We start from the raw sequence: 11,110 nt of genomic DNA, 5'->3' as shown, positions 1-11,110 counted from the left end.
AGTTTATTTTTCGACTTGACTCATAAAATACGTAATCTATTATTTCTCATTTTGAAAGAAACGGATTCATGAGAAGAACAGCAGCATTACCTCTATTCAGTGAAATTGATTTATTGTGATGCAAAATATGGTTTTGAAATATTTGTTTTAAATACTGTTTTTAAAAAATTCTATGTGAATGAAACTATAAGCTTGATGGGAAGGGGGCAGCTTTCATTTAAAGCGATTTGAAGTCTATGGTTATATGAATCACGTAGGATTATTAATATATTTAAGGTGATTCTCATTCCAATAATAATTTCAAAATTTAAAACAAGTATTCAATCAAAAACATGTGTCATGGAAAAGTTAAAAAATTTAATGAATGAATAATTCATTGGAAAGTTGTTGATGACAAAAACTGTTATTGAGATTTTGGTATTTATATTACTTTTGAAAACGCAACGTTCAGGTATGTGTTATTAAAAACATTATATAAGGCACTTGCAAGTTTTTCAAAAAACGATTAAACAAAAACATTATTAGCTCGGAATTCGGTAAACCGGATTAAATGACGTAAATAATACTTGTATTAACATTGTATCAAATAAACAACAAAAACCACCATTCTGCTAACACGATTTTTGGCTAAATAAAATAACATTTGTTTCAACGATTAATAGCAATTTAAGATTTTTTCTTTTCAATTCCTTACCATCTATCCAGAACTTAACCCCTGGTAATTAATGATATCTTAGATTTATCTTTAGTCATGCAAATAAATTGTAATTACTCTTACAACAAAATCAATGTCTTTACATTTATCTCTGTTATGCAAAATACCAACAAATCTATATATATAAAAGAAAGTCGTGTTAGTTACACTATTTATAACTCAAGAACGGCTGAATCGATTTGACTGAACATTGGTGGGCAGGTAGCTTAGAACCAGGAAACGGACATAGGACCATTTTTACCCCGTTTTCTATTTTTTATTCCGCGCGGACGGAGTCGCGGGTAAAAGCTAGTATTATAATAGAAAAAAATCGGAGCAGGCCAAAATAATCATAAGTAGATATGTATTATCATAAGATTAATAAACATCACTCAAACATTGTTCATCGCCACTTATTTCATGTTTCATCACTTATTAAATCATCCAAAATCTACATTAAATACAATATTGTATGTCTGTATAGAAGAACTTTAAATCACAATGATTAGACTTGCTAGATTTTTGAGTGATTGATTTTTGTCAAAAATGTAATAACTATATAACAATGTCACTATCCTGACTGTTTTAATAATAATATATTTAATAATTACATAGTTTTAATATATCTATTTTACAATAAATAAACGACATTTATAATGTCGTTGTATTTCGAGTTTAATAATAATAATAAAATAATGGTGATAAAATAATTCTCGATCATTTTATCTTGGTGACATGAATCGGGTACTAATAAGAAGGTACGATAATTATTAGTAACAAAATTAAACAGTAATAAGAAGATTTATACGCTTTGGCGCTGACGTAATGTCACCACTAACTCAATGGACTAATAGGTCTGGAATTTACACAACTTACTCGTATTATGTAGCACGAAGAATTGATCTTGAATTTTTGTTTATCTAAGATTTAAGTATTATAGTTCGATTTCATTAAAATTTTAAATCTGATCCATTGTTTGCAGATCGATAAACCTTTATTATGAAATAATGCTGAGAAGAAAACGTAATAAAAAAATGTAAATCGTTTAATTAAACGCATTTAACATCGGTTATATCCATAACCTCCTTCTTTTTGAAGTCGGCTAAAAACCACACCCGTTGATAATTTGTGCACTTGTTTTATTGCGGGCCAAATTAATTTCGTTTAGATGAAAATTGTGCTCGCAATAATTATATAATTACAGTACAATCTATGTTGTCCTTACCATTTGTTGCCCAATTTTAATGATCGTTGACTAAAACTAACAATCCGGTAATTTTGAAGCATAATGTTTTTACACTCACAGATGTTAGTAGGCATTATTTTTTATTTTTGTTTTTAGTAATACATATTCCTTTTATATTAACGAAATTATTTAAAAGAGGTAAAAATGTTGAGTTCATACCGTAGATTGAAGTACAAATATTAGTTGTTAAATTGAAAATTAATAACAACTATGGCAATATCACGAATTTCATATAAAGTTATTCCAATGACTTTATTCACAAGTAAAACTATTATTTTCCTTCTTTCTCTTTTATTTTTTCCGTGACTCGTGTTACAAAACATAGACACATGATCCTAACTGATTCATGTAATTTAAATATACTTAATTTTTATTTCATAAAAGTTCATCATTTACTTACAGTCGGTATCTGAAACCAAAATCTCTGTATAAAACATATCATCCCTTTATTCTCTGACAAAACAGAAATATCAATATATTTTAAACGGGGATTTCGGTCTCGGAAACCTACGGTTAGTCCTATATCCATTCTGCATAATGTTTAATTCGAATGCATACTGTGCCCTTCAGTAATATCTCACGAGTGAAGTTACGAATGGTTTTTGTCACAAAGTAAATACTTCACCGTTTTATTATTGTAAGCACTCTTGATATTAAATAAACATAAGTGACGACATTTTGGTAAAAATAACATCATTCACTGAATTTACATTTTTAAAATGTAATGAGTACTTATAATTCTACCAAATATGGATTTGCAGTTCTTTGAGATAAAAAGGACCTTATAAAATAATGCGTATAAATATCAAAATGTTATTTATGAGTACAAGTTATTATTGATTTTGTTTATGACTGTACCTAAATGTAATGCGGAAAAACTCTCAAACGCTCTCTTTCTTCAAAATCTGAGAAGCTCATTAAACTATTAGTGAATTTTTACAATGTTATTTATTTTAATTCTTACTAGTATTAATATATGCGAATTTTTAGATGTATGGATGGTTGGATGTTTATTAAAAGATACCTCCAGAACTGGTTCACAGATCTCACTGAAATTCGTCACATATGTAGAGCATATTCTGGAAGAATATATAGGTTACTAATCAAGTTTTTTTTACTCTGGGTCTAGGTCTAGCTTAATAGGGTACCTACATAAAACGTGGTTTGACATTTTTGAAATTACAGCTGTACCCATCTTAGGATACTTATTATTGCTATCCATTAAATGTAATTCTAATCCTAACAATCCAATTTAATCCTGCTTAATGTTCAAACCTACAATTTCAGGAAGTAATACGTCTGACATAGTAATACCATACTATTTAAGGAAGTAGGCGGCATGATATACAATTAACGCTACATACATCATCATAATCTGCCTAAAGCAGTTTAGCTCTTCTGGCCAACGTATACTTAGCCTTTGTAATCCTACGCAGCATAACTTTCGGCAGCATTTTGCAATAAAAAAAATCTTTCAAAAAAAATAGATTTTTCTCGGTTAACACTCTTTAGCCTACTCGTTTTTATTTCAAAAATAATTATTTATCTAAGTTTCCTTTTTCGCAAAAATCTTATGGGTTCATCCTTTGTTTTATACTCAGTCTAAAAATAATTATTAGTTATTGTCTCTATCGATTCTAAATTTATTAAGCTACTACCTGCCGCCCGCGACTCCGTCCGCGAGAATTAAAAAAACATAAGTAGCCTATGTGTTCTTACAGACTATGATCTACATCTATGTCAAATTTCATCAAGATCCTTTGAGCCGTTCTGGAGATACCTTGAAACAAACATCCATCCATCCATACAAGCATTCACATCTATATATATAAAAGAAAGTCGTGTTAGTTACACTATTTATAACTCAAGATCGGTCGAACTGATTTAGCTGAAAATTGATGGGCAGGTAGCTTAGAACTAGGAAACGGACATAGGATAATTTTTACCCCGTTTTCTATTTTTTATTCCGCGCGGACGGAGTCGCGGGTAAAAGCTAGTGTATAATAATAGTAAGATTTGGTACTCGTATGACACAATTTTTTTCTCTTATACCATCATTTCGTAGTAGAAGATTGGCAAATAAATCAATATGAATTACAATTCCATAACTGTTATTAAACATTACTGCAATAGTATTTCGCTGGTTATTTTACCGTTCAAAGGTCTCTTATTAGAATTATTCACGTGCCATAATATTTATTTGTAGAGAAAACCGTATCTCGGATACTTCACGATTGGATTGAAATATTTATTCGTTTAAGGATTGAAATAATTTTAAAATTTTAAATGTAATAGGGATAAGGCGCAGTCGGAGTGTCGCAAGTCTTGATTGTAAGAAAATATGAAGCGGATAGTTTTCGCAAAAATATTTGTGAACATAAATTCCTTATTATTGGTAACTTTACACAAAATGTTCGGACCTTTATTACAGCATCGATTGCAAAATGTAAAATTATTATTACTATACATCAATTATGTCGCAAGTGAATTCTTAAAATTACCAATACAACAAGTTACAGCCATGGATATACATAAAATGTATTTGAGTATTGGTCTTCTTCGCTTAAATTTCAAAGTAAAAAGATTTGTACGATCAAATCTTTCTATTTATTGTATTCAATACAGTTATCCGCAACTTTGTCCGCGCGTAATTTTAAAAAATCTAGAAATAAATATAGTCCATATCACCCGGGGATAGTAAGCTTCCCAAAAGTGAAATAATTTTTCAAATAGGTTCAGTATCTTCGGAGCCTCTTCAATGCAAACAAACAAACAATCAAATCTTTCCTCTTCATAATATACAGATAAGTCAAAGGTCTTTTAATGATGGTGATTTTTATACAGCTACTTCAGGAAGTGTAAGCATTTAAATCCGTTTGTTGTCCAAAACCTGAATAAAATAGTTTTATGAAAGCTGTTTAAACCAAATGTGTCATGATACCTTGTTTCATAAGGAATAGATATCACTGTTTACGGAAACTTGACATTTAAGTGAGTAATAATTAATTTAAAGGGTGTTATACTTCTTTTTAGCACAATGTTATTGAACTGCATGTTATGTTGATAGTATGCCTTCATTTAGCAAAACAAGAGTAAACAATTTTAATATATTTTTAAACTTGATTAAGGGAAAAGTTCTTTTTTTAAATGTGATGTTTATTGTTACTTTTTATCCGAAGTATAGGACTGTTTTGTATTTTTCGACTGAAGTGTCATGTTGTAATCACTCAAAAGTGTGACGTCAGTCGAAACATACAGAAATGAATTTTTGTTCCATTGAGGTCTCATTATAACAGGGATGGTAAACCAATGGCACGAGAGCCATTTTATTATGTTGCCACAAGCTAGAATATTTTACGCACGTCACTTTATTTGACTTTTTTTTGGTATCGGGGGAAATTCATCACAAAATTTATTATGCACTACGAAAAATAGTGTGAAGGAGGTATATTATAAGAATTACAATTTTTTTGTGTATAGACACACATTTTTATATGTGGAGCGAACACGCGTGATTCCTAGGTTACGAAATGTTCACAATATTAACAAAAACATTTCTTTAGAAAAATGGCATGTTAATACGAAAAGGTTCGCTACCCCTGCCCTAAAGGTCAATCTTATCCTTGACCTTTTTTGAACAGTGGTATACAGTCAGTCGCCATATCTTCTGACTAAATTTATAAAATAACTAGCTGTCGCCCGCGACTCCGTCCGCGCGCAGTTAAAAAAAACTTAATTGGGGTATGAAAAATAGATAAAAATAAATGTAGCTTATATGACACGTTCGTAGATTTACCATAGCAGCGCCATCTATTGATTACTTACTCAACCCAGTCGAAAGGTATCGACATCTGTTAGAATCATTTGGAGTTAACAGTTCATTGTGACTGTCAAATAATAACAGACAAATAATTAGCAATAAATTAAAATTGCGACTATAATTTGAGATTTAAACTATCCTATCTCTCAAGTTGGATCGAACTGCACATGGTGTGCGAATTTTATTATAATCGGTTAAGTGGTTTAGGAGTCCATTGAGGACAAACAATGTGACACGAGATTTATATATATTAAGATATTTTGTCAAATAAAATCAAAAAGGGCTTTTTTACAAAAAAAAAACATCGTTTAATCTAATCTGATTAAATAAGTTACGTTGTACTCCTTCTTGATTATTTTTAATAAATGTATCTTAAAACCTTGACTACTTGACTCTAATAAGTAACATCGGTGGCGACACTTAGCTCGTCATTGTCACCATTAATAACAAACATAAGTCACATTTAATTTCTATTAATAAACTGACAAGGTCTGTTAGGCATCAGTTTTAATATGTTCCTTTGCACTTAATTATCTATAGTTCAAATTAATCAATCATTACAACAACTGTTATTATCTTAAAAGATAATATTTTACACCCCTAAGCATATTTACTTAATAAACATCTTGAAAAGTCGACAACTTTATTTTTTAATACTTACACTACTTTTCTTCACAATACATGTGTATGAGAAATGGGTAAAAAGTTATAACTAAGCGAATGCTTTTTGCGGAGCTGTTTTCCTTCACCGTACGAAAGTCAGATAAATTTACATATATAAAAATCTAAAAACACATTGGTACATAGCGGGTTTCCAACCCAGGACCTGCAGATTGTAAGTCAAATGCTTAACTCCTGAGTCACCGACGCTCAAAAGCCTATACATAAAGCGTAATTAGAGCTTAGTCATCTAAGTCTTCTTTCTCTCTTTCAACTGTTACCTTAACTTCAAGTTTTAATTACTTTTTATTTAAAAAGATCACTAGTGCTCAGTGCATTATTCCAAATCAGCGATTGAATCCAGTGCTTCATTACAACTGGAAAAAATTAAACTTAAACCGGTACCCACACACTGCATTCCTATGTAGTTTATATTTTTTGCAGTTATAATCCAGCTCTGAGTCGATCGTTTGATAGGAATCGTCATTATCATCTCAAAAATAAAAACTAATACTGCTTACAATTCATAAGTGGTCTTAAATGAGATTTATCATCATTTAACATCTTAAGTGGCACACAACATTCAACGGCTGTAAATAATGAGATTCAATGATTACCCGCGAGCAGCTACCGCAAGTTAAAAGTGCTAAATTACAGCAGCTGTCTGTCGGACCTCGGTAAGTAACATGATAAGAAAATTAAGAACAGACCTCCATTATGATAAACATATATGGGTAACAACAGACAAAAGATCGCTGACCGCATTACACGCCGTAATTACATTTAAACAGAATTTTAAAGTTATAAAGTTTCAGAAAAGTATTTTAATTTTTTTTTATTCGTACATTCGTATAAATTGTTAATTGCGATTTTTTTATTTGTAATCCATCTTCACGGATGTACGTAGATAAAGTACCCATTCAATTTTATAGTTGAACTGCATAGAAAGTAATGAATAGAGTTCGCAAGATAATGTTGTACTCTAAAATCATTTGACAAGATTGATTGGTAACCCATTTCTCATGTAAAAGGGAAGTAAAATTCGCTACCATGTGGCAAAAGCCATGGCTTATCTTATCCAAGTTGGAGGAACATTGGTGAAAGTTTCATTCAAATTGTGCCGGCAGTTGTCCAGTACTTTGAACATATAAAGGAAGCCACGATATTTGCCCTTATGTAATGGTTTACACGCAACTATAAATTTAAGCTTATTTCGAAAGTGTACTATTAGCTTAAGTTTCGTTAGAAACTTGAGTTGGGAATTTGAGTTTTATAATATCTTTAAAATTTGTTTTTGCTTAATTTTTAATGATTAATTACTTCATTTGTTTTTGCACTCCCCATTTTTATTTTTGAGAATATTCCGACTTAATAGATCTTGATACCACAGTGGAAAATAAGGTATTTCTATGTTAGCGCCTAATAAAATCCTATTCTTACCAGAACCTGTGTTAGTAAAAGCTTCGATAATTAATCTTTAGAAGATTTTTTTTTGTTGCCAGTGAATAAAATTGTAATGAGGTATAGGTAGTATCTTTTAATTGTCTTGTATAAGTTTTTTGTCCAAAGGTGTTAATGTAAATTGTAAAATAAGCATATTCAATCGCAGGAAATTACACTCGTTTATGTCATTTTTAAATCCATCCGAGTGTTTACCGTCGAGGTCAGTCATAGGCGAGCGAGCATGGCATTCAAACGATGAGCAAACAACCTTGTAAATTGTGTAGTAGGATTCATTACCATTTAATTCTTTTGTTTGGATTTTTAATTATCGAGTGCGTGAGTTGCAGTCGACACCATATGATTTGAATCTGCGTGTATAAATCTTCCGTGAAACAACCAATACGAACTCTATTGATTGAAATTTAGCCTTGTAACCGTAACAGATATTTGCGGAGCTAAATTTCATGGGATGCTTCATATGCTTTTGCAGTACCTCTGGTGTTGCGGTTGTCCATAGGTGTTGTTGATCACCTCGATGCTCCCACCGTTCATTTGCCTTATTTCTCTTATAAAAAAATATATACTTCCGATAACAGTTATCAGTTACAATAGCGGCAAACAACGTAACTAATCTCCCATCTGTTTTGAAATAAATGGACAAATCGGAATGATTTCACTGCCGCATTTTCTTTTATGATACCTTTTTATCTGCGTTACTGGTTCGCATAATGCTGACATTCTTCTATTGTTCTCTCGATGTTATCTACAGTTCAATTCAAGCTATTTCGTATATCTTTATTCTTATTACTTTTAGTATTTGAAGCGTAAAATACTATTCAAAAAGGTTTTAATGTAGTTTAACAAGTAGCAAAGCCAAAATGAAATCGTAAAATAAAACTAATGAGTCATATAGGAAATAAATTTTAAATCACAAAACCCAAGCTTTAGATCAAAGTGATATGGAAATTTTAATTTTATATTTTGATCAATTATTTTTTCTTTTTTCATTTGTTTTTTAAATTACTATTCGAATCAATTTCGATAGTAACGTTTATAATAAAATAGAATTTAAATATTTAAATAGAATCGAGCAACTATAGTACGGGTTGTCGATTTTGGAACGTATTCAATGTCTAAAATATCTTAAAATTTTCATTCAATTTTCATCTCAATTCTTTAGGTTATTCCTAATGAAAAATAATTAATGCAATTAGTCGAACGGTGTATCGATTTGTATTTCTCTATTATACAAAGAGCATGCGAAGATCCAAATCTTCAAAGCCAAATAACAACGGTTGAATAACGAACTTCTGGTTTGTAGGACTAAAGTAATAAATTAACACGTACACTGTACCGCAGTCGACAAATAAAGCATGATTTCCTAGTTCACCATACCATAGACTTCGCTTTCTATTAAATAACAACCTACCAATTTACGAGTAGATTAACAGTATTTATACACACCAATACAATAAATAATAATAAGCCACTTGTTTATCCAACTTATACCGTGGATGACTGACGGTGAAATGTCCTTTGACCCTTTCAATGCAATTAGGGTGAAAATATTCCATAACACATACGTACATGCTAAATTATAGCTCTTATGGTTACTGTTTGTTGTGCAATATTCAATCCTAAGTTACAAAAGTATTCTTTGAATGTACGTTTTTGAATTTATGTTATTGCAACTTGATAAAGGTAGGCAATTCGCAATAAACACTTATTCATTCGCGTCGTCTCTTAATATTTACTGTGTACAAAAGATAATGAAATAACTGCACGGTCGTCGTCGATTTATCAGAAACTATTTTATGACATCCATGTGTATATTCACGCTTATTGAAAAATCACATTAGACACACTTATATCAATAGTTAGTTGGAAAATTGATTGAAGCAATACGAAGGCATAACTTTGATGAAAGAATAAGTCGTTGTGAAATCATTACTACGTCTTCAGATGTCGGTAACTGTCTTATTTTCTTTTCGTAAATCCTATTTGTATTAAAGGTTGACGCTCGAAAAAAATTGTCGAGTTTTATTTTGAAACACATTATTATCCTCATTTAATAGTGAACATAATGTTTTAAACATATTTCATTGTAACGTTACATTTTTCATTTACTATTTGTTAGTTTTTATAAACAAAAATATTTGTGATTGTATTTATGTTTTGAAATCTTACGTAAAGGTGATTTTAGCGCTTACATCGCAATAGAAACAATGATGCTAGAAGCACGGAGCGCCTAAAAGCAAACGCACCAAAAGCGGTCAACTATAAATTTATTAACCGCACAAAACGTTGCTTAACCGCATCAGAACATCTTACACAGTACAATAGGTATATACATATAAATATTTTTATAGCCAATGTAATTTTATGTTCAATATATCGTTTAAATATTCAGTGTTTTGTTTTTTAAAGATAAAGAACATTTTAATGCATGTTTATCACTTTGTTGTGGATAAAAGACTTTCCTCGATACAAACCTAACTATCTCTATTCTAGATAAAGGGCTCTATTATATTCATTTGAGTAATGTAATTTATTATGCATCTAGTATTTTCTTGTATTATTTCTTGACAACAATTACAATAGCGTTTTAGTTTATTTTAAGCACTATCCATACATTAATTATCATCAATCCTATATGAATTTAAAGTTATACTCAAAAAAATACCAGCTTGTTAGTTTTACATTTAAACAAAACAAAGTCAAATGTGTAACAAGACGTAATAGCGTGCCTTCAAATCCAACCGAATTCGGGTTCAAAGTAGCTTTGTATTCCAAACTCGTCCGTACCCCCGATAGAACAATCGATGTAATTTGTATACAGCAAAGTATGCCGCTACAACTGACCTCACTTAAACTGAGAAACTTTCAAAATAAATAACACAGATCGAATTACATAAAATTCATCAAATTTATCCTTATTTATTTTCTAAACATGATGCTTGTCATGGATCGTATTTCGTATTATTTGTAATAATTGATGTATTTTTAAATTGTTATATACTTAGCTTATGTTGAAACGCCTCCTAGATAACGTAATACGATTACTGGCTAATCGTTTGAATTGTTTTAATATAATATGTATCAATAGTTTTCGATTAAAAATGTGAAAAAAAAATTTGTTCAATCTAAATTTCTGAATAAATGAGATAAAAACATTTTTGTGTAAATTAACTGTATGAAAAGATCGAAAAGCTAAACAAATGATAAACGACGAAAAATACCTACACTG

This window comes from Papilio machaon, chromosome 6, assembly GCF_912999745.1.
Source record: "Papilio machaon chromosome 6, ilPapMach1.1, whole genome shotgun sequence".
Lineage (NCBI taxonomy): Eukaryota > Metazoa > Arthropoda > Insecta > Lepidoptera > Papilionidae > Papilio > Papilio machaon.
Note: the sequence above shows the minus strand (reverse complement) of the source record.